The 13,019-nt window shown below is 46.6% G+C and overlaps 1 pseudogene; it reads left to right on the plus strand.

The window, feature by feature from the left end:
• The first annotated feature begins 471 nt into the window (after window positions 1-471).
• Window positions 472-2,284, plus strand: LOC118653433 (annotated as a pseudogene).
• The last annotated feature ends 10,735 nt before the right edge of the window (window positions 2,285-13,019 follow it).

A 13,019-nucleotide genomic window follows, 5' to 3' on the forward strand; every position in this document is an offset into this window, starting at 1 on the left:
CACTGCTCCACCAGGAGAGGAGCAGAGAAAGGCCGGAGCCTCCCTCAAGGTGACCCGAAACCCCCACCTACACCAGGCTGGCTGCTGGGACTGTTCTTGGAGGACTCACTTCCAAGCCCAGCCGGTGGCCCTCCCGCAGCCATGGCACTCCTGGGTGCAGGCCCCAGCGGGACGCGGGGTGGTGGTGGGGGTGCCTTGAGTCCTGGGTTCCTCGCCTGCCTTCTGTGGCTTCCTCCTGCTTTAAGGCTTCTCCCTCCACCAGCCTCCTCCTCCCCAGCTCCCAGAGCAGAGGACCCACCGAGGGCGCTCCCTGCTGGACGAGGGGGTGAATGGAGAGGTGGGTACTCCCAGGTGAAGGGTCGCCCTGGGGAGGAGTCTCGACACCTCCATGCCCCGCTCCTGGAGCACTGCCAGCCCTGAGTGCAGCTTGGAGCGGCGCAGGCCTGGAGGGCACGGGTGGGGGCCGGGCACATGTGCCTGGTGCAGCAGGATGTGCTGTGGAGCCACCTGCCTTCCGGGGCATCCTCCTGCTTCAGGGCCTCGCCCTCTGCGTTCTCCTCCTCCCCAGCGCCCAGAGCAGTGGACCTACCGAGGGCGCTCCCCGCTGGCCGAGGGGGTGAATGGAGTGGTGGGGACTCCCGGGCAAAGTGTCGCCCTGGGAAGGAGTCCCAACACCTCCAAGACCCGCTCCTGTTCAGCAACATCCCCAAGATCCCGCGTCTGCACTGTGGGCTGTCGGGCAGCGTGATGGCGCCGATGGTGGAGAAGGCGCTGCTCACGCGGGGGCTGCTGCAGCCCGGGACCTCCTCAAAGGCTTCGAGATGTTCGGCTCCCTCTTCAAGCCCTACATCCGGTACGGCATGGAGGAGGAGGGCTGCATGGAGTACATGTGCAGCCTGCTGCGAGACTACAACCTCTTCCCGACCTAGGTGACGTGGGCCGAGAAGCAGCAGCAGTGCCAGCGGCTGAAGCTGAGCGACATGCTCGCCAAGCCCCACCGGCGGCTCACCAAGTACCCGCTGCTGCTCAAGTCGATGCTGAGGAAGACAGACGAGCCGCGTGCCAAGGAGGCCGTCATCACCATGATCAGCTCCGTGGAGCGCTTCATCCACCACGTGAACGTGTGCATGCGGCAGCGACAGGAGCATCAGCAGCTGGCCGCCATGGTGAGCCGCATGGACGCCTACGAGGTGGTGGAGGGTAGCAACAATGAGGTGGACAAGCTCCTGAAGGAATTTCTGCACCTGGACCTGACCGCGCCCATCCCTGTGACTCCCCGGAGGAGACGCGCCAGCTGCTGTTGGAGGGCAGCCTGAGGATGAAGGAGGGAAAGGACAGCAAGATGGATGTGCACTGCTTCCTCTTCACGGACCTACTCTTAGTGACCAAGGCAGTGAAGAAGGCTGAGGGGACCAGGGTCATCAGGCCACCTCTGCTGGTGGACAAGATCGTGTGCCGGGAGCTGCGGGACCCTGGCTCCTTCCTCCTCATCTACCTGAACAGTTCCACAGCGCCGTGGGGGCCTACACGTTCCAGGCCAGCGGGCAGGCTCTGTGCTGGGGCTGGGTGGACTCCATTTACAATGCCCAGAACCAGTTGTAGCAGCTGCATGTGCAGGAGCACGCAGGCAGCCAGCAGCCCCTACAGAGCCTGGAGGAGGAGGAGGAGCAGGAGGATGAGGAGGAAGATGAGGATGAAGAGGAGGGTGGGGAGAGTAGTACTTCCGCCGACAGCTTCCCCACCATCCTGCGCAAAAGCAGCAACAGCCTGGACACCCAGCACTGCGCCTCAGACAGCTCCGCGGAGACCCTGGCCATGGTGGTGCCGGAGCCCAGGGAGACGCTCTCCTCTACCGAGTTCGAGGGCGGCCCCTTCAGCTCCCAATCGGAGGAGATGCCCCTCAGTACCACCGCCTCATCTGTCACACCGACCAGCGAGCTGCTGGCCCTGGGCCCCGGGGAGGGCAGCTCCTGCTCCATGGACTCCGCCTACAGCACCCTCTCCTCCACCTCCTTGCAAGACTTTGCGACCCCAGCCCATGTGGTGGAGCCAGCGCCAGGGCCCCTAGATTTACCACAGGCCCCTTCACCCCCACCCTTGCCCCGCCTCAGCCGCCGCCCCCCTGTCCAGCTGCTGCCCCCCCTGTCCCACCTGCTCAAGTCCAAATCTGAGACCAGCCTCCTGCAGCTGCTGGCAGGGGGCGCTCCCAGCCCCCAGCCACAGCCTGTGGGAACTCTGCTTGGCTGCACAGCCACCGGTGCATCAGGACCACCCTGCTGCTTAACTCCCAGGCCCTGAGCACAGTGTGGAGTCGCCATGCCTGGAGGGCGCGGTCCGGGGTGGGCGCACGTGCGCCTGGTGCAGCGGGACTTGCTGGGGAGCCGCCCGCCTTCCCGGCCGGGCCTCAGGCCCAGTGCCCAAGGTGGAAGGGCCGCAGTGCGGCCACCAGGCCCTGAAGGCTGCCCTGAAAGTCACACAAAGGCAACCTTCTACTGGAGGGCAGGCATGTGGTGCTCCAGAAAGATTCCGGAGGTAGGGAAGGAAGGTCATGGAAGGGAACAATTGCAAGTGGAGATCCTGAAGTTTCTGAAAGCAGAGGACCAGCTCCTTGCAGACCTGAACTCCGTGTGGGCCTCTTTCTCGGCCCTGTGGAAGCAGTGCGACACACAGGAGGAGGTGATGGACCGGGGCTGTGCTCAAGGAAGACTCGGAGGAAGCAATGTGTGGACAGGGCCAGGAGGAGCAGGCAGGCCTGTGCGGAGTCCGCTGGAGCGCAGCCAGACCCCAAGGCGACCACCAAGCCAGGCCCCAGGGAGAAGCGAGCAGATGCCACTCCACTCGCTGGAGAAGACCATTGAGCAGAAAACTAAAGAAACCGATTTTACATCATTTCCCAGGTGGAGAACAGTTGGCATGTAAGCCCCTGACCAGTGCCCAGCCTCTCCTCTGTCTGTCTGTCTCACTCTTAGGTACCATGTTCTTTGTTCTCTCTTAACTGCAACTCATTTTTAAACTAGATTGCTTTTAAAAGAAGACTAAATAAAGTTTCCCTTAAGTTATTTAGGCGGTGCTGGGGCTGCTGGGGCTGCTGGGGGCCTGATAGAAGACACAAACATGCAGCGGGGGGCCTGTACCCAGCAGCCCCAAGGCCCACCACCTTGGTGCTGGGGCTGCTGGGGCCGCCATCAAGGTGCTGGGGCTGCTGGGGGTATCAGAGACACAAACCCACAGGCCCGGCACCCAGCAGACCCAAGGCCTTCAAGGCAGCGCTAAGGAGCAGCAAGCCGAGCGGTAGGAAGCAGCAAGCAGGTGGGCAGTAAGGAGGGAGGGGTCCCGGACTGCGAGAGGGCACATACTGTGCTAAGGGACCCCCCACCCATCCCCAGTGCACGAATTTCGTGCACCGGGCCTCTAGTATATATATAAAAGACTAAGCGATTAGCTGACTGGCTGACTGGCCAACCAACTGGTAGCTATGATGCTCACTGACCACCAGGGGGCAGACGCTCAACACAGGAGCTGCAGAGTGACAGCAACTTTGCAGAGTGCTCTCTCGTTCTTCCAGGACCCCTCGGGGGATGTTGGAGAGCTGGTTGCGGCCTGATCCCTGCAGGCCAGACCGAGGGACCCCACCTGCCAGAGGAACTCCACTCACTCTGCAGACACCCTTAGAGTCCCAGCGCTGCCTCAGGTGTGGCCGGCCAGAGAGGGACCATGGGAGGTTGGTTCCAGGGTATGTCCAGCCTGTCTTGCCCAGTCCCACCCCGCCGGCCACCTTCTAATTAATTTACTTTCAATGTGCATGAATCTGTGCACTGGGCCTCTAGTCTATTTATAAGTGTCAAAGAACCCTAGAACCTCCCTACTATTACACAATGACTTTCCACAAATGAAATCTATCTTACTAGAGGCATTAGCCAGGTCTTCATGCCTCTTTCCAAATTAAGTAATCCTTGAGAGGACAGCCCTCCCTAGTATGAAACCATCTTTAGAAATATTTGCTTTCCACATACTTACTAATCAATTCATTTGTTTTTATTTTTAAATATGTTTTTATTGATTTCAGAGAGAAGGGAGGGGAGAGAGAGATAGAAACATCAATGACGAGAGAGAATCATTGATTGTCTGCCTCCTGCAAACCCCTTTCTGGAGATCGAGCCAGAAACCTAGGCATGTGCCCTGACCGGAAATCAAACTGACCTCTTGGTTCATGGTTGACAGTTCAACCACTGAGCAACACTGGCTGGGCTCATTTGTTTTTAGAGATAGACATTTAATAAACCCAGAAAAAAAATTTCTTCAAACCTATCATAATCAGGATTCACATCAGTAGTTTTACTAGATTAATTTTTTTGGATAATGATAAGTATAATTTCCTTCAACGTACATTATGATGAGAATAATTAAGGGATCAAAGTTTCTTTGAATTAAGCATTTCAACCTCAGGGTTAACAAAGTCTGTAGATATTTAATCTTTACCAAATAAATTTTAATTACAAAATGAGACTATCACCCTGAGATACTGAGAATGATAATCTTGACCTAATTAGTTTTATATTTATAATTCTGTTCTTAAAAGATGTTTTTGGCAGCACCCAAGTTGGAAGTAAGAGAAATTTCGATGATGAAAAAGTATGCATATGCCAAAAGCTTTGTAGATCACAGAATCCTTTGGCTTTTCAATGATCATTATACTAGAATAATTAGTAAGTGAATTAAGCCACTGAATTAAAATAAAAATGAAATGGCTGGCTCATTAAAATTGCCATCTGAAGAGATCACAATGCTTCAATAAACCTCGCAATACAGTCCAGCTGACCAAAGATGGATCAGTAAACCTGCTCAGAGGAGCACTATTTGAATGGCTTCACTGACAATATCTTCTCTAGCCATGTCAGAAAACTTGATTTTTGCTGTTACCTACGTCTCAGAGAAGAATTTCCTCAGATGACAATACATATAATCTCTTAAGTCTTTGGTATTCTTGTGTTTCACTTAATTAACAACTGTCTGTCTTAACTTTATCTTTAAATTAAGCTGACATGAAGATACACACACACACACACACACACACACACATATATTATAAAAAAGGCAGTGACTGTGACAACCAAAACAACCGTTTGACAGGTCACCATGTGATGCTAGCACAGATGCATAGACACAGGTAAAGTCTACGAGTGAACTAAGAACGAGCAAGACAAATGCTTGCCTTCATGGAGATTGCACTGTAAGAAGGTTAGGTCAGGGATGAGAATTCAAAATTGCCACCAGCACAGACTTGAGGCGCTGCTTCTCAGAGCTGCCAGAGATATACCCAGTAGTGGACTGGGGGCATGACTGAAGGGCTGGTGCCAACGTGAAAGCAAGGTCATTCTGGATTTCCCAGAGGAGCCAATGGCTGCTTAGGAGGCAGAGCTTGTGACACTGACTGGCATAGAAACCAATCAGAACCAAATCTAGGTGAACTGCAAGGAGCCAATGATAGCCTAGGAGGCGGAGCTTTTGACACTGACTGGCATAGAAACTGACCAATCAGAACCTAATCTGGGTGAACTGTGAAGGCAGAACCTAAGGTGGGGGCTGAGGAGGGGTTTTAAGGGCAACACTATTTGGTGTAAGGTGTAAGAAAGTGGTTAATTTTTTTAATAAACATTTTGGCAGTATAGTGCATATGGCTGGCTATTAGACTCTAGATATAGGGGGTTATGTATTTTTGTCTGCCAAGAGCATCTCCTCCTACTAAAAAAGGCTCCCCCCCCCCATTTAAGCAATCCTATCCTGTATAATCTATCTATAATAATAAAAGGGTAATATGCTAATTAGACCGGGTTGACCGGCCATCTTCCAGACATTCGACTTCCTTCCAGACAAAGCCATGGTGATGAGGGTTGAGGTAGAGGCAATTAAGGGCAATCAGGCTGGCAGGGGAGAGCAGTTAGGGGTGAGATCAGGCTGGCAGGGGGTTAGGGGTGATCAGGCCAGCAGGAGAGGGCAGTTGGGGGCAACCAGGCCTGCAAGGGAGGGCCATTGGGGCGACCAGGCCAGCAGGGGACGGCAGTTGGGAATGACCAGGCCAGCAGGGAAGGGCAGTGTGGGCAACCAGGCTGGTAGGGGAGGGCAGTTGGGAATGACCAGGCCAGCAGGGGAGGGCAGTTGGGGGCATTAGGCAGGCAGGCAGGTGAGTGGTTAGGAGCCAGTGGTCCTGGATTGTGAGAGGGATGTCTGACTGCCAGTTTAGGATATACCCCCTAAACCAGCAATCGGACATACCCCAAGGGGTCCCTATTGGAGAGGGTGCAGGCCGAGCTGAGGGATACCCTTTCCATGCATGAATTTTGTGCACCAGGCCTCTAGTATACATGTAATTGTTATTTAATATTTATAATAATAGATGACTTAGAAGAATGAACTAGAAATGATGACTTTTTTCTGCTATGCACTAAATTATGTACTCTCAAAATTCATATATTGAACCCTTAATCCCCAATGCGATGGTATTTCGAGATAGGGCCTTTGAGTGATCATTAGGTTTAGATGAGATCATGAGGGTGGGGCGCTAATAAGGGATTAGTGTCCTTATAAAAAGAGACACCAGAGAGCTTGCATGTAGTCTCTCTCTCCCCTTTTCCTTCCCTTTTCTGCTATGTGAGGACACATTGACAAGGTGGCTGTGCATAAGCCAGGAAAAAAGCTCTTATTAGAACCCAACCATGCTAGTGCCTTCATCATGGACTTCTAGCCCCAGAACTGTGAGAAAATAATTTTCTGTTGTTTAAGCCACCAACACTGTGGTATTTTGTTATAGCAGTCGGAGTTAATACTTTTTCATAGTAGGCATAAATTTTATTTATCTCGGAATTGAAACATACAGGTAAGTAGTTGTAGCAGTGATGTACAAAAACAAAAAGAAGGAAGCATTATATATAATTTTTAATAAGCAAATATTGTGAAAAAAATTGGCATTTAGGGTCTGTTTTGAATTCTCAAACTCTCAAGGTTGTGATCATTTGGGAACTTATATCACAGAGTTGTCCTTCATTCAGTGCTTTGGAGGTCCTGCTTCTCCAGTGGTTTTGTCATCCATCTCCCCTCTTTCCTCCTGCAAATTCAGTGTCAATTCTACCGAGTTGTCATCTTTATCTGAAATATTTCACTCCTCTTCAGCAAACAGCCTGCTGACTTCCTAAGTTCTTTACATTCTGTCACCAAAAGAAGTCAGTAAGTCCAGGAAGTTATTTTGAAATGGTAAGAATAAATGAATAAATCCTTTGACCATAGCACTTTACTAAATAGACATTTTTTACTATTGTATTTCACATGTACATTTCATATTTTTAAAGGTATATGTTTGATTAATGTCCTTGATACTTGCTAATCTTACAACAAGTGAAGTGATTATTTTTGAGTTGGAGAATGTCTATCATTGTCTCCCCTCCATTTCCCCTACATTTGGCCAACAGCTATTTCTGGAAAATTTCGTGTCTCACTAGCATCATTATTACTATTTTACATTAATATTTTGATTTAAATTTCATTTTTATGGCAGTGTTTTTCATCACATACATGGCCTTATATGGCTTATACTGTTAAATCTTAGATATAATAAATCTATTTTACCTATTTTATATTGGATTAGACAGGTATTTTCTAAATTATCTGTATAAAGATAATGGTGATGATCAGGAAATTTATTGAACTATACTGTGAAGTATATCTTTCATATTTCACTCTAAAGCACTTATCTGATATATAGAGGACATCATTAATAGTAACATAATATTCAAACAAGAGCAGCTTCATATTCTATGCCCTTGTTTTAAAGATTCGCTCCCCCCTGCCATCATGCAAACACTTAACATGTCATGCAATTAAACTAGGAAAAAGTTGTTTTGACCTGGCTATTACAAAAAATGCTGTATTAATACAAAAAGATGGAGTAGTGTAAACAAATATTGCAAGATGAACAGCTGATTCTGCTCCTCTATAAAAGACATGGAATAAATGGGCAAAATTTGTCAGAAACAACTTTTACAGAGCTGTGGAAATTTACCAACATTTGCAACAATATAGTGAACACTGATTTAAGAAAAATGGTGGGCCCTGGCCAGTGTGGCTCAATTGGTTGGAGCATTGTTCCGTGCACAGGTTCTAATCCCGGTCAGGGCACATACCCAGGTGTGGGCTTGATCCCCAGTCAGGGCGCATGTACTGGCAGCCAATCAATGTGTCTCTCTCACATCATTCTCTCTCTCTCTCTCTCTCTCTCTCTCTCTCCCCCCCATTTTCCCTAAAAATCAATAAAAGAAATAATTATAAAAAATTATGGCCAATGAAATCACACACAAAAAAACAGTGGATTTTAAGGACAATAAACATGGTGGAGTTTTCACTTACCCCTAGCCCCATTCATTGCTCCCCAGCTGAGCAGTAGCTGTGGAAATACAGCCCACATTTTGAATATTTGAGGGAGCAGAACAGACCTTACTCAGAAGAACTGTAACTGATTATTTGTTCTGACCTGTCTGGCGACTCCCTAAAAGACCGTGTCTCCAAAGTCTTCTCTTTATTTCCCCTTAATTCAGAATTGGCCTAGTGCTAAAACTGCTTCACAGGGGACATTGGTTGAAAATATTTACAGGTTTCATGTGTTAGTTGCTTCTGACAGAGGCCAAGTGATATTTTATGGAATACTAGAGGCCCAGTGCCCGAATTTGTGCATCAGTGGGGTCCCTCAGCCTGGCATGCGGGATCGGGCCGAAACCGGCTCTCCGACATCCCCTGTGGGGTCCTGGATGGCAAGAGGGCGTAGGCCAGGCCAAGGGACCCCACCAGTGCATAATTGGGGCCTGGGAGGGACACAGAAAGTTGGCCAGCTGGGGAGGGACTGGGGGAGGGTTCCAGGGCATGTCCGGCCCATCTGCTCAGTCCCCATGGGTTGGACCCCAGCAGTAAGCTAACCTACTGGTTGAAGTGTCTGCCCCCTGCTGGTCAGTGCATGTCATAGTGAGCTGTTGAGCAGCCTTACCATATCATTAGCATATTACACTTTGATTGGTTGAACGGCTGACCGGTCAACTGGACACTTAACATATTAGGCTTTTATTATATAGGATTTAGCATCCTAGGAAGATGTTGACAATATAATGTTGAAATGTAAAATATTTTCTATAGTATCTGTTTTATGAAAAGTAATGGACTAGAATGAAATATAACAAAATGTTGATAGTGGCTATATGTGAATAAGGGAATTATGGTTCCTTTCTAATTTTTTCTGCATTGCTGTATTTTTCAAATACAGGTGTTGTATAAGTTGTAAAAATTTATGAGTGTTGTTTAATATTCTGGGCCCTGGTTTGGATATTTGAGACAGAGACGTAGTGGGTAAAAGTTCTGAGTTTATAAACTTTGGTGAGTCAATATTTTTCCTACATTTGAACTTAAATTCTGATCTCTGGTCCTAATAAGATGGGTTGTAGGAATAACCTCAACACTACAATAATCTCAGTCATTGCAAAATCCCTATCTCTCTCCTTAATTTTTATTTTTTATTTTTGGTGAGTCATCTGTTTTTCAGTATCATCATTTATCCATGTTGATATGTCTCCATCCCTGTCAGGCTTTGGTCTATGAAGATCACTGTAAAGTCTTTCTCATTCTTATTACATGGAATTTTTCATCTAGTTACTTTCCTTTTCTTCTTGAAAACCTGGACAACATATGGCCCCTCCCCATAGCTTTTAGAAAAATGGAGAACTTTGAGGCTGATGGAAACATATTTTCTAGACTTTGAATGTAGCCATCTCGATTTTCTGCTCTTATTTCCTGCTAGGGGGAGAGGACATGGAAAGACAGACATCCCAGAAAGGGACATACTGGACATTTCTGCTCTTCTATTCTTCAAACTTTTCTGGAGTTTCATCTCCCTAAACCAGTGGTCCGCAAACTCATTAGTCAACAGAGCCAAATATCAATAGTACTTCTTCAAAATAGACTCGCCCAGGCCGAAAACCGACTTCTGCACATGGGCCACGAAGTTTCAATCACACTGTACCTGCGCGCCCTCACGTGGTATTTTGTGGAAGAGCCACAATCAAGGGGCCAAAGAGCCGCAGGTGGCTTGCAAGCCGCAGTTTGCCGACCATGGCCCTAAACCATCAAATTTCATCTAGTGGAAAGTATTGCTCAGGACCATGTCTCTAGGACCCATTATCATCTCACTCTCTTGCTTCCCTGCTGACTTGCTCCCCCAGATTGTGGGATCTTTAGTTTGGGGTAGGAAGACTGGCTCTTACTCCAGATCTACTGTTTGGGGCATAAACTTTTAAAGTTTCAAGTTTTTCAAGATTGAGGCTTTGGAAGCTCAACATCCCATATTTCTGTAACTCAAATTGTTTTTAAAATTCAAAAGCTATGATTTGAATCTTTCACTGTTCCCCAAAGCAGGGAGAGGTACTGTATGAATTGGGTAGAAGGGAAATTGAAAAGAACTAGGAAAATACAGGAAACTTAGTTTCATCTCTTGATATATCATCTCATCACATAGGGATAAAAACCTCAATGTTATTTTCAGTCAGTCCCTCTCAATTATATCAGAGTTCTTTCCCTGAAATATAAATATGGATACTACTTTTCTTAAAACCTTCAACAAATCCCCATTGTGTATAGATTAACTTTTCACACACTTGGTCTCGGGTTCTCTGTGGCCTTTCCCCCCTGCTAGTCCTTACACTCTGCAATAAAAGATTGGCTTGCTATTCTCCAAACAGACCATTTCATTTTATGCTGCTGTGCCTTTGCTCGTGCTTTCCTCAGGAGTGAGTTGCCCAGCCTGCCTTCACAAGCGAGGGCAGTAATATGCATCCTTCAGAGCTTGGCGCCAACGTCTCATCCAAGTCTCCATGAAGTCCTCTCTGAGCCCATTCCCACAGCATTGCCAACAGTTTAACATCAGCTTTTGACAGCACTGCACAAAGTAATGGAAATGTCATTTTTATTAAATATTGGTTCCAAGGCCTCTTTAGATTCTATAGTTTCTCTGGAGATAACCTTATTCATACCTGTGGCCTCAGTTATACTGTACATGCCTCCCCCCACCCCAATATTTCCAATTGAGACATTTCAGATGCCATACAGACCTGCAAATCCAGCTTCTCTTTAAGTCCATGTATATGTCTCTCAAACACCTCAGTCTCAAATGTTCAAATCCGAACTCAGGCCTGGCCGGTGTGGCTTAGTGAATTGGGCATCGTCCCATGCACAAAGAGGTCACTGGTTTGATTCCCGGTCAGGGCACATGCCAAGGTTGTGGACTCCATGCCCGGTAGGGGCCGTGCAGGAGGCAGCCAATCAATGTTTCTCTCTCATCAATGTATCTCTTTCTCTCTCTCTCAAATCAATAAAAACATATTGAAAAAACAAACCGAACTCAGATACTCATATATTTGTTGAATATATGATTAAAGTAGTACCCAAATTACTTCTTTGGGGCTTCTGCTGCTTTCCTAATGCAACTTGGGTTGCCATCACCATCTGATTGTATATAATCAGGTTGACATTATCACATTACCATCCTGCAAAATGCTGATATGCTTACACTCTTTCAGGCATATAAACAGCGCTTATTGTACTGTGTGCTTCAGCAGCCTTTGGGAACTCCTGCTCGCCTGCCATGTATAGCACTGTAAGTGCAAGCTTTGGAGTAAAGCATTGCTCTGTTTACATTGCAGCCCCACCACTTGCTAGCTGCATGACCTTGAGGAAATTACCCATCCCTTATGAGCTTCAGATTTGTCATCTGTAAAATGTGTGAAATAATACGCAGATCACTGAGTTGTGGGGAACATTTAAAGTAATATATGTAATTGTACCCAGCACAGGCCTAGTTCACGGCAAGTACTCATTTATTATTATTTTTTCTATGTACTTAGAAAATACTTCACCTGTACTTCTATTTTAGCATTTATTTCTTTTTTTTTGTATTTGTCGCAGTTCATATTTTGTCTCTGACTATGTTGTAAGTTTCTGGAGAGGAAGAAACATTGTTCATCTCAGAAAACTCACATAATGATTTAATAAGTGCCTTTGAATGAATGAATGAATAAATAAATAAATGAATGAATAAAAAAGAGAAACAGCAGACTTGATTCTGTTTTAGCCTTTGTTGTAGTAGAGCTTTTTCTAAGCTTCTGCTCAAACAGGTATCTTACTTGACATAAAATGCACTTATTTACTTGGTGTTGCTTTAAGGGATTATATAATATTTCATGTGCAAAACTGGAAATTCACACTTATTTTGGTCTTGTCATTGGAACTCAAAGAGTTTTACAAGAAATCCCAAGTGGTTAACATTAATTCCGAGGAGATTTTCATAGATTCTCAAGTTTCATGACCTTTTCCAACTTACTTTGGGTTTAAAAATGTGTCTTACTGCAGCACTCTTTGGGAAGACAGCCTACTGCATTATTGACTTAAAAGTCAATTAAGAGTCCTTGTAAATCATGATATATCACTTCTTGTTCCTAAATGGTTGCCTATTCAATCCTAAATATGACAGTAACTAATCCTGAAAGTTGTCCCAACCTTTACTGAGGTAAAATTCCACTATGTTCCACTGAGAGAAGAGTCTCCAAAATGAAGTAAACAAACTGTGTGGCTTTTTGGCATCTATTGTCCCCATTAACTGTAATGTAGGGAATGAACACCAAAGCATATATAACTCCAGGCTCTTGACTACATGATTTACTCTAATGTTTTCCCAGAAACGCTGATGGACTGTAAAAGGCAGAAGACACCCACTGAAACTTATTAACAAGCCAGAAAGCAGCTGTTCTGTGACTTACAAACAAAAGCAGATACGAAGCCGTTGAAAAGCCCTTTCATTTTTTGTAGTACACTACAAAAGGGTTTATTATAACCTTAGCTTTGGAAGTTTGCTTTCTTTAGGTTGAAAGAGATTCCCAAAGGACAGATGGAAAAAATTGTAGTTAGTAGTGATTACCATTGTGGAGCCTCGGGGT

Source organism: Myotis myotis, unplaced genomic scaffold (genome assembly GCF_014108235.1).
Source record: "Myotis myotis isolate mMyoMyo1 unplaced genomic scaffold, mMyoMyo1.p scaffold_m19_p_4, whole genome shotgun sequence".
NCBI classification, from domain to species: Eukaryota; Metazoa; Chordata; class Mammalia; order Chiroptera; family Vespertilionidae; genus Myotis; species Myotis myotis.